A 15543-nucleotide genomic window follows, 5' to 3' on the forward strand; every position below is an offset into this window, starting at 1 on the left:
TGCTGTAAAGTTAATAATGTATTAATCAGTGTACATGTTGTATGGGTTGTGTACAGTTAACCCTCAATCATGACTCAAATGCCATATCTTTACGTTGAGTCGTTGGACGTCTCTTAGGTCTGTTTAGTAACGCGGGTGTATTAGTACACTAGTCACTGTCAATTGTATTGGTTTGCACAAAAAACGTCTGTGGGAAGCCAGAGGTTAAATACAATTGTATTTCAAGTTACTGTGCTGGTGGGCATGACGGTTGGTCATAATGAGAGGGGGGAATTTGATACTAAATATATATATATTTTTTTTTTACCAGGTAAGTAGACTGAGAACACATTCTCATTTACAGCAAGGACCTGGGGAATAGTTACAGGGGAGAGGAGGGGGATGAATGAGCCAATTGTTAGCTGGGGATGATTAGGTGACCATGATAGTATGAGGTCCAGATTGGGAATTTAGCCAGGACTCCAGGGTTAACACCCCTACAATAAGTGCTATGGGATCTTTAGTGACACCAGTTTAACGTCCCATCCGAAAGACGGCACCCTATATATTTTTAGACCAGAGGAAAAGGTGCCTCTTCCCGAGCCTCCAAACACCACTTCCAGCAGCATCTGGTCTCCCATCCAGGGGACTGACCAGGACCAACCCTACCTGGCTTCAGAAGCAAGCCAGCAGCATCTGGTCTCCCATCCAGGGGACTGACCAGGACCAACCCTACTTAGATTCAGAAGCAAGCCAGCAGCATCTGGTCTCCCATCCAGGGGACTGACCAGGACCAACCCTACTTAGCTTCAGAAGCAAGCCAGCAGCATCTGGTCTCCCATCCAGGGGACTGACCAGGACCAACCCTACTTGGCTTCAGAAGCAAGCCAGCAGCATCTGGTCTCCCATCCAGGGACTGACCAGGACCAACCCTACTTAGTTTCAGAAGCAAGCCAGCAGCATCTGGTCTCCCATCCAGGGGACTGACCAGGACCAACCCTACTTGGCTTCAGAAGCAAGCCAGCAGCATCTGGTCTCCCATCCAGGGGACTGACCAGGACCAACCCTACTTGGCTTCAGAAGCAAGCCAGCAGCATCTGGTCTCCCATCCAGGGACTGACCAGGACCAACCCTACTTGGCTTCAGAAGCAAGCCAGCAGCATCTGGTCTCCCATCCAGGGGACTGACCAGGACCAACCCTACTTGGCTTCAGACGCAAGCCAGCAGTGGGATGCAGGGTGGGATGGATGCAGGGTGGGATGCAGGGTGGGATGGGTGCAGGGTGGGATGCGGGGTGGGATGCTGCTGGTTTTATCTAAAGGATCCTATTATCAAACAGACTTTCCAAACATGGAACATGTCTGTTGTAGAACCACTTTATCTCTTCTTACCTTTACGTCATACAAGTCCCCACATGTAATCATGTTTTAGTCCGAATGTGTCTCGCTAGCAGGACTTTTATTTTGAAATGAGGTAAGCAGAGAGGAAGAGGGTCTAAAACAGACCCACATTTGGAAACTTTGTTTAATAATACAATCCTTTAGATATTTTGTAATAAATTCCCCCCGTCATAATGACCAACCATCCTGCACACCAGCACACTAACTTATAATAGAATTGTATTTCACTTCTGGCTTCCCACTGACGTTTTTTTGTGAAAACCAATACAATTGACAGTGACTCTAGTGTTTGTAAAAAAAACACCTAGATGTCCCCTTTAGCCTTATGAGACAAAAGTCCCGATGCTGCGCAAAATGCTCTGTCTAAAAGCAAATACGTTTTGGAGACATTTGGAACTTCATTTTCATATAAGCGAGAAACAATTTTTCAAATACAAAAATCACACTTCCTGTATGCAGTTTAGGTTAGGGTTATTTAGAAAAACGACAGACAGAGATGTGGAATGGAATGGTCCAAATGCGAGCACAAGGTGAGAGGATGTGTCGAAGCTGAAGCCAGGTACAACTTTGCTAAACTGCTCACAGTAAGAGTATCTTTTGTATTTTAAATGTTATTTATTACAGTTCCAAAGATTTCCAAAACCGTATCGCTAGCGAGGATGAATAACATTTCTACATGTTAAAACATCGTTGGGATTGTAGTTCATATGGAGCCAGCTGTCCTCCTTAACATCTGCTGAGAAGCCCTAACCCTGAAATACAAGCCGTTACAATCTGTTCAGCGTTCACACTTTTCTGATATGCATATAATGTTTATAATCAGAGATTACCAGAGAAATGTCTTCAAGTCCAACATACCAGCTAATAGCAGTTAATTGTTTTACATAATAGTCATATATTTCATTCATATTTTTCCTTGGGATGTGTGTCTGATCTTTATTTTAGGATGGTGAAAACAAACCCTGCCTGCCACTCTCCTTTACCGCGCCTAAATCTGAGGGTCCTGATTGTAACAGTGAAGTCCAGAGTGAACAGCAGGCTCCAGAGATGGCATCAGTGAAGCAGGAAGACTGCAGTCAAACACTGGGGCTGAATGTCAACATTAAAGATGAAGTAAAGGAGGAAGAGATTGAAACATTTGTGTATCATGGTAAAAAAAAATACATTTTCACAGTCTCAGAGTAGAAGTGCTGATGTAGGATCAGTTTAACCTTTTAGATCATAATGAATCAGATTATATGGACGGGGAGACCTGATCCTAGATCAGCACATCTAATCTGTGTGACTTTAGGTCCAGGTGAACTGACAAGGCTTAGCGCTCCTGTTTCCCTGAAAGAGGTAACCTAGATGATGTCTCATGCTACTCACCTGATTTACCATCAACATTTTACATTTGTCTCCTTCACTTGACGTGTAACGTTTGAACAACATTGGGATCGTTAACGTTTCGAAAAAATGGACACAAAATTTAGATCACCGTGCAGTTATCACACAACCTCCTCTCTCTCCCTCACGCTGGCCTGCCTGCCCCCTCCTCTCTCTCCCTCACACTGGCCTGCCTACCCCGTCCCCTCTCTCCCTCAGGCTGGCCTGCCTACCCCCTCCCCTCTCTCCCTCATGCTGGCCTGCCTGCCCCCTCCTCTCTACCCCTCACACTGGCTCACCTGCTCTTTCTCTTCGCTAATGTGAGTGTATGTTCAGTCTTCGATCTGTTGTATGTAGAATATCCTAATGTATTCATTGATGTTAGGATCCTGTTTTACTGAAGTTGTGAGAGACAGATCTTGATTACTGATAGATAGTCCTAGTGAACAGTTCTGACTCTTATCTGTCTGGTGGCTGACCTACCTATACTGTTCCCATACCCTCTCTCTCAGTCCCTTGCTAACTCACTTTGGATTCTAGCTGACTCGAATCTTGGCACTTAGCAATGGGAGTTGACACTGAGAGTTGACATGCAAGGGAATCTATTATTTTGTAGTTGTCTCTCCACCACTACGTCATCGTTATTAACAGTTGGGAAAATGTCAGAGAAAGGCCAGCGACAGCAGCGAAGTCCTGTATGGTGGCGATATTTAGAGAAGTTAAAGGAGAAGGTGGTGGAATGCAAATCTGAAAAGGACACGCCGTGAGACCCGGGGATGGAGTAGCGATGACTGCGGTAGACTGAACTGCATTGCCTTAGTTTTCATATGCTGGACCCTTTTGCCTGATGAATACAAGCCATTTTATTATGTTTGTCGTATCTTTTAAACCTTAAAAAAAATATACTGTTTAAACCTTTAATTAAAAAAAAAATTTAAAGTCACATCCCTATTCTTCAACTTAGGGCCGGCTGGAGAGTTCAAAGAAGAGACGGAAGAACACCAAGTCTTACTACTCAAAGGTCTGCGTTTTCTTTCTTCTCACACATGGAACATTTTTAAGCCACAGTTCAGATTCTGGACAGAATTCAAACCAACGAGGCATTCTAAAATTTAATTTTAGAATGCCTCGTTTCGGGGAGTATGATACATGCACACCCATCAGGCTAATGGCATTCACCTGTCACTGGGGTATGCATCCCCCCCCCCCAATTGAATAATGGTCTAGCACCTTATTTTATTTACGGCTATGTAGGCCCATGATAGAGGTGGACAATTGTGCTAAGCTCGTAACCCATTGTTTTTATTCCTCAGGAGTCAAGGGAACCAGTGCCGCCTCTAGCCTTTTGGGGGCCCTAAGTGGGCAAAACATTCAAAAGTCTGGGGCCACTTAGAAATTTCCTTGTTTTTGAAAGGAATGCAAAACATTTAGTCCATTAAAATAACAACCAAATTGATCAGAAATACATTGCGGATAATGTTAATGTTGTAAATGACTATTGTAGCTGAAACGGCTGATTTTTAAAAATGGAATATCTACAGAAGTACAGAGAGGCCCATTATCAACCATCACTCCTGTGTTCCAATGGCACGTTGTGTTAGATAATCCAAGTTTATTATTTTTATAAGGCTAGTTGATCATTAGAAAAAAAATTGTAATTATGTTAGCTCAGCTGAAAACTGTTGTGCTAATTAAAGAAGCAATAAAACTGGCCTTCTTTAGACTAGTTGAGTATCTGGCGCATCAGCATTTGTGGGTTCGATTACAGGCTCAAAATGGCCAGAAACAAATAACTTTCTTCTGAAACTTGTCAGTCTATTCTTGTTCTGAGAAATGAAGGCTATTCCATGCAAGAAATTGCCAAGAAACTACTCCCTTCACAGAACAGGGCAAACTGTCTCTAACCAGAATAGAAAGAGGAGTGGGAGGCCCCGGTGCACAACTGAGCAAGAGGACAAGTACATTAGAGTGTCTAGTTTGAGAAACAGATGCCTCACGAGTCCTCAACTGGCAGCTTCATTAAATAGTACCCGCAAAACACCAGTCTCAACGTCAACAGTGAAGAGGCGACTCCGGGATACTGGCCTTCTAGGCAGAGTTCCTCTGTCCAGTATCTGTTCTTTCATCCATCTTAATCTTTTATTTTTATTGGCCAGTCTGAGATATGGCTTTGTCTTTGCAACTCTGCCTACCAGGCCAGCATACCGGAGTCGCCTCTTCGCTGTTGACGTTGCATCCCGGCCAGACCCTCCGCTAACCCGGACGACGCTGGGCCAATTGTACGCCGCCCTATGGGACTCCCGATCACGGTCTGGTTGTGATACAGCCCGGGATCGAAACAGGGTCTGTAGTGACGCCTCTGGTAACTTAGACCACTCTGGAGGCCCAAAATGTAGGAGTTCTAAAGCTAATTTCCTTCAATTCTGCACATGTTTCTATATCTGTGTGAGAGTGACTACCAAAAATGACGTGGCCCCCCCTGGAGGTCAGGGCCCCTGAGCGCATGCCCTGCGTGCGCGGTCTGTAATTTGGTGATGGTTACTACAAGGTTTAGATATCTGGCTAGACTACCTTACCTAGCAATCTAAAACATGTCAGCTGACGTGGGTTAATTGAGTGACTGACGTAAGTGGAAAACTGCCAATGCACTACCAAATTTTTGAAATTACACCTCGAGTATTCTACTTTGAATAAATCTCAACAGACTGAGTTCGTATTAAAAACGCAACCCTGGCAGCTGCAAGGCCCTATGCGCAGCTTGTAGTTTGAGTATAGGAAGAGGCGGCACTAAATGGAACCATCGGAGGAGAGCTGGCCATAATCTTCTCCGGTGAAAGGTTGTCTGAAATGTAACCCGACATCTAACTGGGAAGCAGAACCAACCCCTCAAAAGGACCAACCAGTTGAAATGTATCGGACATCTAACTGGGAAACAGAACCAACCCCTCAAAAGGACCAACCAGTTGAAATGTATCGGACATCTAACTGAGAAACAGAACCAACCTCTCAAAAGGACCAACCAGTTGAAATGTCTATTTAACTTGTTGCAGCAGGATTATTTCTGAGAAAGTTACTGTGAAAAATCCAGACTAAATAGTCTAGCTTCTATCATTCTGGAGAGGGTTTACTGGCTCATTTTGCTGTAGACTTTCATAGCAAGAGATGCCTGTTATGACTGAGCAGTATTGTAAATCATATTGTGCAATATATTAGGTGCATTAACTTGAGTTATAAATTAGGCAAATGACTTGTTTTTCTGTTGTCATTTATACAGGAGAAGGACCTGACTACGCTGAACTTAAGGTTGAAGTTGAAACGTCCAGAGCGCAACACAGTGTAGAAAGCAAAGCTAAGGAGTCTAACCACTGCCCACACTGTGAGAAGAGCTTCCCATTCCCATCATATCTTGAAAGACACCTGCGGAAACATACTGGAGAGAAGCCTTATTCCTGCTCTGTCTGTGGGAAGTGCTTCAGGACCTCAACTCATTTAACCACTCACCGGGGAGTTCACACAGGGGAGAGACCTTACTCCTGCTCTGACTGTGGAAAGTGTTTCTCTCTTATAAGTAACTTTAAACAACATCAGCGAACACATTCTGGAGAGAAACCTTACTCCTGCTCCGATTGTGGAGACAGTTTTTCTCAACATGGTAACATGCGGAGGCACCAGAAAAGACACACTGGAGAGAAACCTTACTCCTGCTCCGATTGTGGGAAGAGTTTCATTACAACATCTGAATTAATCAGTCACCAGAGAGTGCACACAGGAGAGAAACCTTTCCACTGTTCTGTCTGTGGGCAGAATTACTTTAGCCTGAGTAACTTAATACGCCACCAGAGAATACACACCTAGGACAGAAGCCATATTCCTGCTTGACTGTGTGACGTGCTTCAAAACATAATCTGAACAAGAGGTCTTCACGAATCCACCCGTACCCGGAATACCCGAGAACCGATCCGATCCGGGACATGAGCAGATCTGGATCCAGAATTCTGAATAATGTTACAGGTCTGGTTCGGATCTGATTTGATTGGGTCTCGGATATGTGTAATTTAACTGACTTGTCCGAAAGGGCCCGTACAGATCCGAACTCAACTACACACACACAGAGACAGACAGAGAGAGAGAGAATTATGATGATGCAGGAAGCTCCTCTCTCACACTGTCGAAGACATGGAGAGGCAGGAAGCTCCTCTCTAACACTGTCGAAGACATGGAGAGGTACCTACACAGTCCCAACATTGACCCTGTCTGCCGAGGATGGCGTCCCTCCAAGCTGTTATTGACCGCTACGCACAGAGGACGAGGAGCCCAACCAGCATGGATCAGGGGCAGGAGGAATGGCCTAACAGGGAGCTCCAGCATGAATCAGGGGCAGGAGGAATAGCCTAACAGGGAGCTCCAGCATGTAGCAGGGACATGAGGGAATGGCCTAACAGGGAGCTCCAGCATGAATCAGGGGCAGGAGGAATGACCTAACAGGGAGCTCCAGCATGTAGCAGGGACATGAGGGAATGACCTAACAGGGAGCTCCAGCATGTAGCAGGGACATGAGGGAATGACCTAACAGGGAGCTCCAGCATGTAGCAGGGACATGAGGGAATGACCTAACAGGGAGCTCCAGCATGTAGCAGGGACATGAGGGAATGACCTAACAGGGAGCTCCAGCATGTAGCAGGGACATGAGGGAATGACCTAACAGGGAGCTCCAGCATGGATCAGGGACATGAGGGAATGACCTAACAGGGAGCTCCAGCATGTAGCAGGGACATGAGGGAATGACCTAACAGGGAGCTCCAGCATGTAGCAGGGACATGAGGGAATGACCCAGCCTGACGGAGTGGAGAGAGCAGCAGTAAACTACAAGGGAAAGGTCTTTTAATTTCTCCTGAGACTGATAGTTCCGACTCAGAGCAATAGAGCAGGAAGTCTCTGAGCCATTACTGATCCTGTATATTCAATACAAGGTCAAAAGTATATGGACATCTGCTCGTCAAACATCTCATTGCAAACTCATGGGTGTTAAACCCATTTAATCCCACATTTTCCCAGACATGAAAATATAAAAATCATTAGTGACCCTTTGAAATAATCATTTTTTAGAATGAACATTTATCCTATGCAGTCATCAACATTCTTATATATCCCAGCCCACTTATGAATTGCTTACATCCATGCCAGCCATAGTATCGGATCATGCTCTCATCCACTGACAGCCATTCCTGAAATGGCATGACTTTGTATGAGCTGATTGAGCTCAGAGAAGATGGGCCTAAACTTAAAAAGTGTGTCGTCAGTGATCTTTGTGTTGTCAACAACATGAACTGAGGCCATTATTTAATCAAAGCGATTTATCTGCATTGCATCTGAAGTGCTTTCATTAGGTACATCACTGTCCAGTGACCAGTACGTACATGTGTCATCTTGGAACAGAGCTGTACCCAGATGGGATAAGGATCCAATCGAATGTAAGGAGCTCATCCATATTCAGATACAGTTGCTTGGTCTGGGTGGAGTAGAGGTTGGACATTTCAATGGTGATCTCTCTTAGGGTGGATTCATTAGTAGGAAAACATCCATTGGGTTGAGGGCAGCTTTATCTTACACATTCTGCAGCATTGGGGCTGTATACTATGTGTTCTGGAATCACAGCATTGCGGCTGTATACTATGTGTTCTGGAATCACAACATTGGGGCTGTATACTATGTGTTCTGGAATCACAGCATTGGGGCTGTATACTATGTGTTCTGGAATCACAACATTGGGGCTGTATACTATGTGTTCTGGAATCACAGCATTGGGGCTGTATACTATGTGTTCTGGAATCACAGCATTGGGGCTGTATACTATGTGTTCTGGAATCACAGCATTGGGGCTGTATACTATGTGTTCTGGAATCACAGCATTGGGGCTGTATACTATGTGTTCTGGAATCACAGCATTGGGGCTGTATACTATGTGTTCTGGAATCACAGCATTGGGGCTGTATACTATGTGTTCTGGAATCACAGCATTGCGGCTGTATACTATGTGTTCTGGAATCACAGCATTGGGGCTGTATACTATGTGTTCTGGAATCACAGCATTGGGGCTGTATACTATGTGTTCTGGAATCACAACATTGGGGCTGTATACTATGTGTTCTGGAATCACAGCATTGGGGCTGTATACTATGTGTTCTGGAATCACAGCATTGGGGCTGTATACTATGTGTTCTGGAATCACAGCATTGGGGCTGTATACTATGTGTTCTGGAATCACACCCGAGGCAGGCCTCTTCGATCGTTTGAACACTCCATCTTTATTTTTGACCACCTACAGCTTTGCCCTTAGCTCTTCTGGCTGGCCCCTATGGCTTGTAGAGGCCCTTGGCTCTTCTGTCTGGACCCCCTGCAGATAGAGGCCCTTGGCTCTTCATTATCAACAGTGGAGGTGTGTGTGGGGCGGGGGGGGGGGGGTCATCATCACTGATAACGTTGTTCCTGTCATGATCTGATAGGTTCAGCATATGCATTCAACAGCCTGGCTGGCAAATGGCCTGTCTCCCCCTCATAGTCCGTATCTGACCCATCACAATCACTGAGGACAGCATCTTTCCCAGGGTAGCCTAGTGGTTAGAGTGTTGGGCTAGTAACCGGAAGGTTGCAAGTTCAAATCCCCGAGCTGACAAGGTAAAAATCTGTCGTTCTGCCCCTGAACAGGCAGTTAACCCACTGTTCCTAGGCTGTCATTGAAAATAAGAATTTGTTCTTAACTGACTTGCCTGGTTAAATAAAGAAAAAATACAAATTGAGGGATAACTGCAATGTTGCACGCCTTGTTGTCTGGGCAGTCACCTAGATCCAACATATCCAGAACTTGACTCAAAGTCAAACAAAAAGAAAGAACAGAGTAGGAAGTTAGTTAGAACGAGAACTATGTATGTGTATAACTATGTGTATACCTAGATGCACTGTGTTATCCCGACGGTCACTATTGTTGCCGTCAACATGTTTACTCATTCTATGACCACACCGATCCAAGTTGAGTAATTGCAAATGCATATATCAATACTAGACACCTTAAAGATGATGTGTACCAACATTTTTTGTCCCATCTTTATGTCAACATACTTTACTAACCTTTAGTTTGGGAGCTTTGACACAACCATCCTCTTCTCATGGTGCAACCAGGAAGTAAACGGCTCTGGTCATGTGACAATTTACACTAAACATGTGACACTGCACATATTTAATTGAGACCCTTTATCGTATCAATATTTGCTAGAAATGCATTGATACATCATTCAGTAACATCTTTAGAGCCTAATAATGTTTTTTTCACTGAGCTTTTCAGTAAGGCCATTCTTCTGCCAATGTTTGTCTATGGAGATTGCATGGCTGTGTGCTTGATTTTTCTTTACACCTGTCAGCAACAGGTGTGGCTGAAATAAACAAATCCACTAATTTGAAGGGCGTCCACATACTTTTGATCATGTAGTGTAGCTTACATTGCGTGTCTGTTTTTTGTTATAGTGTTTTGATTTTGAGTACTGCGCTGTTGGGAAGGGCTTACAAGTTCATGTTAAGCATTTCACTGTACTTGTGCATGTGACAAATAAAACCTGAAAAATCGACATTTTGCGATGGCTTTCTCAGTCTCTGGACCCCATCGAAAAGCTGTGGTTTGAATTGAAGAAGGCAATCAGTCTATAAGCTCAGACGAAGGATATCAAGGATCTGTAAAGATTCTGTATGGAGGAATGGTCTTAAGATTCCTCCTAATGTTGTTCTCCAATCTCATGAAATATTTTTAGAAGAAGGGCTCGTTGTCGTCGTCGGGAAAGGTGAGGAGGGTGCTGGACTATTGAAAACCGGGGATTCAATAATGTTGACTCATCTGTTTTAGATGTATTTGTTGTATTACTTGTTAAACAGAGCATACAATATAACTCTGCATTTGTATTATCTATTTTCAAGTATTTTTTGTTGTTTTGTTGCTCATCTTTATCAAGGGATCCAATCAATTTGGACCCCACGGTGCATACAGTACAATGGGAGAGGGGTGTGGCATGCACAGGAGGACCAGGATGTTGAACTCAGACCACTATTGAGGACTGGGACTCTCATATCTAGAGACTTAGGAGAACTTCTGTGAGTGTAATGTTTACTGTTCATTTTATTTCACTTTTGTATATTTATCTACCTCACTTGCTTTGGCAACGTTAACATATGTTTCCCGTGCCAATAAAGCCCCTTGAATTGAATAGATAAACGTTAACATATGTTTCCCGTGCCAATAAAGCCCCTTGAATTGACCTCCTCGCTAAAGGAACTTCTAGCCAGCAATTTAAGTGCAGTGGATTTGAGAGTTTCATTCCATCTTTGTTTGAACCTCGCAGGAGTTTATGTTATGGTGAGTCGTGAAACAACAGCTTTACTCTCATATTAGGTGTCTGTTTATTTGCTCCTGTTTCCCTGAAAGAGGTAACTTAGATGTCTCATGCTACTCACCTGATTTACCATCAACCATTTTACATTTGTCTTCTTCGCCATAGATCCGCTAAAAGAAGAGACGGAAAAAACAGAACGTCTTTACTACTCAACGGTATGTGTTTCCTTTCTTCTCACACAGTGGTGCTCCAGCCTCCTTTACTTAACAAAAGGCACGACTTAGCACCCACCCCGCACTATCTGAAAGAGAACCCCAGAAATTTCGGAAACGTCACTGTCTTAAATGTTTTTTTAATTACAACAAAACCAAAAATGGACTAATAGCCGAAGACCTTATTTTACGTTCTGTAAGACCATTATAAAGGTAGACTGTTGTGCTCAGCTCGTAAAGCGTTGTTTATATAGACGGGTAAATTGACAACGTCACGAAAACGAAGTTTGCAGAAGGCTGTTGTTCTGGATGGCCAGATAACTAGCAACAATGACAAGAAACTGCCATGTGGTGAATCGTAAATTGATCGTTTTTATCTTGTTCTTAATACCATGTCTTGTTCTGAGAGGTTTTGACTGATGTTGGGCTCCCGAATGGCGCAGAATCCAGGCTGTATCACAACCGGCTGTGATTGAGCGTCCCATAGGGCGGCTCACAATTGGCCCAGGGTCGTTCAGGTTTGGCCGTCATTGTAAATAAGAATGTGTTCTTAACCGACTTGCCTAGTTAAATAAAACGTCACGTCTATGCTAATATACTGTGATGAGTATCAAAACTGTCACATGTAACAAAACGAAGGGCGCTATGGTAGATGGCGTCCAAGAGTAGTATCTGCACTTCAATAAATAATATTGCCATAATCAAGAACGGATAAAAAGGTTGACTGAATAATCTGCTTCCTACTGCTTCGGGAAATGCACGATCTCTTTCTGTAGAAAAATAAAATTTGAAATCTTAGCTTCTTGATCATCATGTTTACAATGTTATTAATAAAACGGTTGTTTTTGAAATGGAAATATGACTCATATTACAGAACATGCAGTTAAGCTTCAAATTACATAACTTCCTGCTTGGTAGCATCTACAGACCGAAGATTATAGTGTCATAGAGGAGGCCTGGGTCTGGGCCCAAAAGTTCAGCCACATCCCCACATTTTTATTAGTTTTGAACAATGTATTTACATACAAAATCCAATATACCAAACATCATTCCCCCAACAGACATTTTTTGTGTATTATATTTCAGAACAATTCAGGATGTTTTGATATTTTTTTGTTTCAGTCAAACAGATCCGCCCATAAATGTATAGTCATTGTTAGCTGCGTATCGCTGCAGACGTGTGTAAGGCTACACATCAGAGACCAATGTGTGTTCTTTATTTGAATGAAAAAGCATAATGCCATGCTAACAGAAAACATGACATTTTAAAGGAAATAATTTCAACAAGAAGTGATAAATAATATAAAATATCTGAAATAATATTGACCGAATCCTCTTGTCCAGGTCCCTGTCAGGGAGAAATCTCCAGCTCTGGTCCCCCACCAGCAGCAGAGGGAACTGTGGAGTCAGCTTTACCCTCTGTCACCATGGAGGAGCTACCCTCCACCTCACCATCAACACCTTGGCCAGCACCAACAGTGCCACCCCAACCCATCATCTCCCGTCCTGCACCAGCTCACTCTGGCTTTGCTCCCCAACCCATCACCTCCTGTCCTGCACCAGCTCATTCCATCCACTCTGGCTCTACACCCAAACCCATCACCTCCTGTCCTGCACCAGCTCATTCCATCCACTCTGGCTCTACACCCAAACCCATCACCTCCTGTCCTGCACCAGCTCATTCCATCCACTCTGGCACCGCACCCCAACCCATCACCTCCTGTCCTGCACCAGCTCATTCCATCCACTCTGGCTTTGCTCCCCAACCCATCACCTCCCGTCCTGCACCATCTCACTACATCCACTCTGGCTCTACACCCCAACCCATCACGTCTGGCTGGACACCACAGGGCTCCCAAGTCAATCTGCTCCAACAAATCCTGGACACACAGGATTTGTGCCTCAGCCACCCTTCCTCTGGGAACACCATCAGCCTCCATGTGCAGTCCCCTCACATTAATATAGTGTTTAATTGCTAAATTGTAATTATTTCGCCGCTATGGCCTATTTATTGCCTTACCTCCCTAATCTTACTTCATTTTCGGCACACTGTATATACACTTTTCTATTGTGTTATTGACTGTATGTTTGTTTATTCCATGTGTAACTCTGTTTGTGTCTAACTGCTTTGCTTTATCATGGCCAGGTCGCAGTTGTAAATGAGAACTTGATCTCGACTGGCCTACCTGGTTAAATAAAGGTGAAATAAATAAACAAAGCACGTAGTGAGTCACTCAGCCACTGAGCGGGAGAGGAAGATCGGGCCGCCCGGGAGGAAAGGGGACAGTTGAAGTCAAAGGATGTGGAAAGGGAGGAGACAGAAGGGAGAAGGATTTAGCATTAGGAAGAGGGTAGGATAGAAAAGAGGGTAGGGTCGAAAAGGCAGTCGGTAGACAATGTCATAAAATACAACAAGTGTTCTCTTGTTTTCTTACTCGGGCCAGGTCAAATGTTCCTCTGCTTTTGCTGGACCCTTCTGCTCTCTTGACCCGACTCTATGCCCTTTCCCCCCCTTATCCCCTGTTCAAACGGGATAGGAGTGAAGGACTGCATCGGTACACACAACACATTACCTGATGACTGAATTCTTCTGCTGCTCTGTTGTTCGCGGCCGTCATTTAATTTGTTTGTGGTGACGTCAAAATGATGGAGTGTTGAACAAAACAAAGTCGTCAGCGATTGGCTGATCTCTAACCGATCAGTATCATACGGTCTAGAAATTGTCAGGTGGTACTCCTAGGTCTGGTCCAGACTCATTGCAGAGATCCGTGAGCTTGGCGTAGCGTTTGGTCCGAGCAAGGAGTTTGGGTAGCCAGGCAACACAACACACGCACAATTCATAGAAAAAGTGTTGTGTCAACTAATTAGGGAAATGGCGCACATTTGATAGTTTAATGTTTTGACATGAACTGAGCTTAAGAACATGTTCTGTACCTTTTGCTTTGGTTAATGTTTTGGTTAACGTTCGCTGCCTGCACCCGCACGCCTGACCAGCATCACCACCCTGGATGGTTCCAACCTTGAATATGTGGACATCTATAAGTACCTAGGTGTCTGGCTAGACTGTAAACTCTCCTTCCAGACTCATATCAAACATCTCCAATCGAAAATCAAATCAAGAGTCGGCTTTCTATTCCGCAACAAAGCCTCCTTCACTCACGCCGCCAAACTTACCCTAGTAAAACTGACTATCCTACCGATCCTCGACTTCGGCGTGGTCATCTACAAAATTGCTTCCAACACTCTACTCAGCAAACTGGATGCAGTTTATCACAGTGCCATTCGTTTTGTCACTAAAGCACCTTATACCACCCACCACTGCGACTTGTATGCTCTAGTCGGCTGGCCCTCGCTACATATTCGTCGCCAGACCCACTGGCTCCAGGTCATCTACAAGTCCATGCTAGGTAAAGCTCCGCCTTATCTCAGTTCACTGGTCACGATGGCAACACCCATCCGTAGCACGCGCTCCAGCAGGTGTATCTCACTGATCATCCCTAAAGCCAACACCTCATTTGGCCGCCTTTCGTTCCAGTTCTCTGCTGCCTGTGACTGGAACGAATTGCAAAAATCGCTGAAGTTGGAGACTTTTATCTCCCTCACCAACTTCAAACATCTGCTATCTGAGCAGCTAACCGATCGCTGCAGCTGTACATAGTCTATCGGCAAATAGCCCACCCATTTTTACCTACCTCATCCCCATACTGTTTTTATTTATTTACTTTTCTGCTCTTTTGCACACCAATATCTCTACCTGTACATGACCATCTGATCATTTATCACTCGTGTTAATCTGCAAAATTGTAATTATTCGCCTACCTCCTCATGCCTTTTGCACACAATGTATATAGACTCCCTTTTTTTTCTACTGTGTTATTGACTTGTTAATTGTTTACTCCATGTGTAACTCTGTGTTGTCTGTTCACACTGCTATGCTTTATCTTGGCCAGGTCGCAGTTGCAAATGAGAACTTGTTCTCAACTAGCCTACCTGGTTAAATAAAGGTGAAATAAAAAATAAACAATTAAAAGTCTTCCGTAAAAGAAAAGCAATACTGTCAGAATTTCTGCCCAGATGGTTGTATGAACAAACTAGTAACTATATAATGTATAATGGAGACTGGTATTAGAGACACTGGCTCTTGTGACTTAAAATGTGATTTGTTGTAATAAGGTGTAAATCACTATTGCTCTCTGGTGGTATGATTCGGAA

General features: G+C 44.1%; 1 long non-coding RNA gene across 2 annotated transcripts; it reads left to right on the forward strand.

Moving 5' to 3' along the window:
* Window positions 1–9200: 9200 nt before the first annotated feature.
* Window positions 9201–14860, forward strand: LOC135574370 (uncharacterized). Of its 2 annotated transcripts, none has more exons than XR_010465423.1 (3): window positions 9201–10880; window positions 11032–11334; window positions 12676–14860. It is a non-coding gene; the product is annotated as an uncharacterized LOC135574370 (long non-coding RNA). The 2 variants fall into 2 exon arrangements; XR_010465422.1 differs by having other exon boundaries at window positions 9201–11142; window positions 11285–11334; window positions 12676–14859.
* Window positions 14861–15543: the final 683 nt, after the last annotated feature.

Source organism: Oncorhynchus nerka, linkage group LG12 (assembly GCF_034236695.1).
Source record: "Oncorhynchus nerka isolate Pitt River linkage group LG12, Oner_Uvic_2.0, whole genome shotgun sequence".
Taxonomy (NCBI): Eukaryota; Metazoa; Chordata; class Actinopteri; order Salmoniformes; family Salmonidae; genus Oncorhynchus; species Oncorhynchus nerka.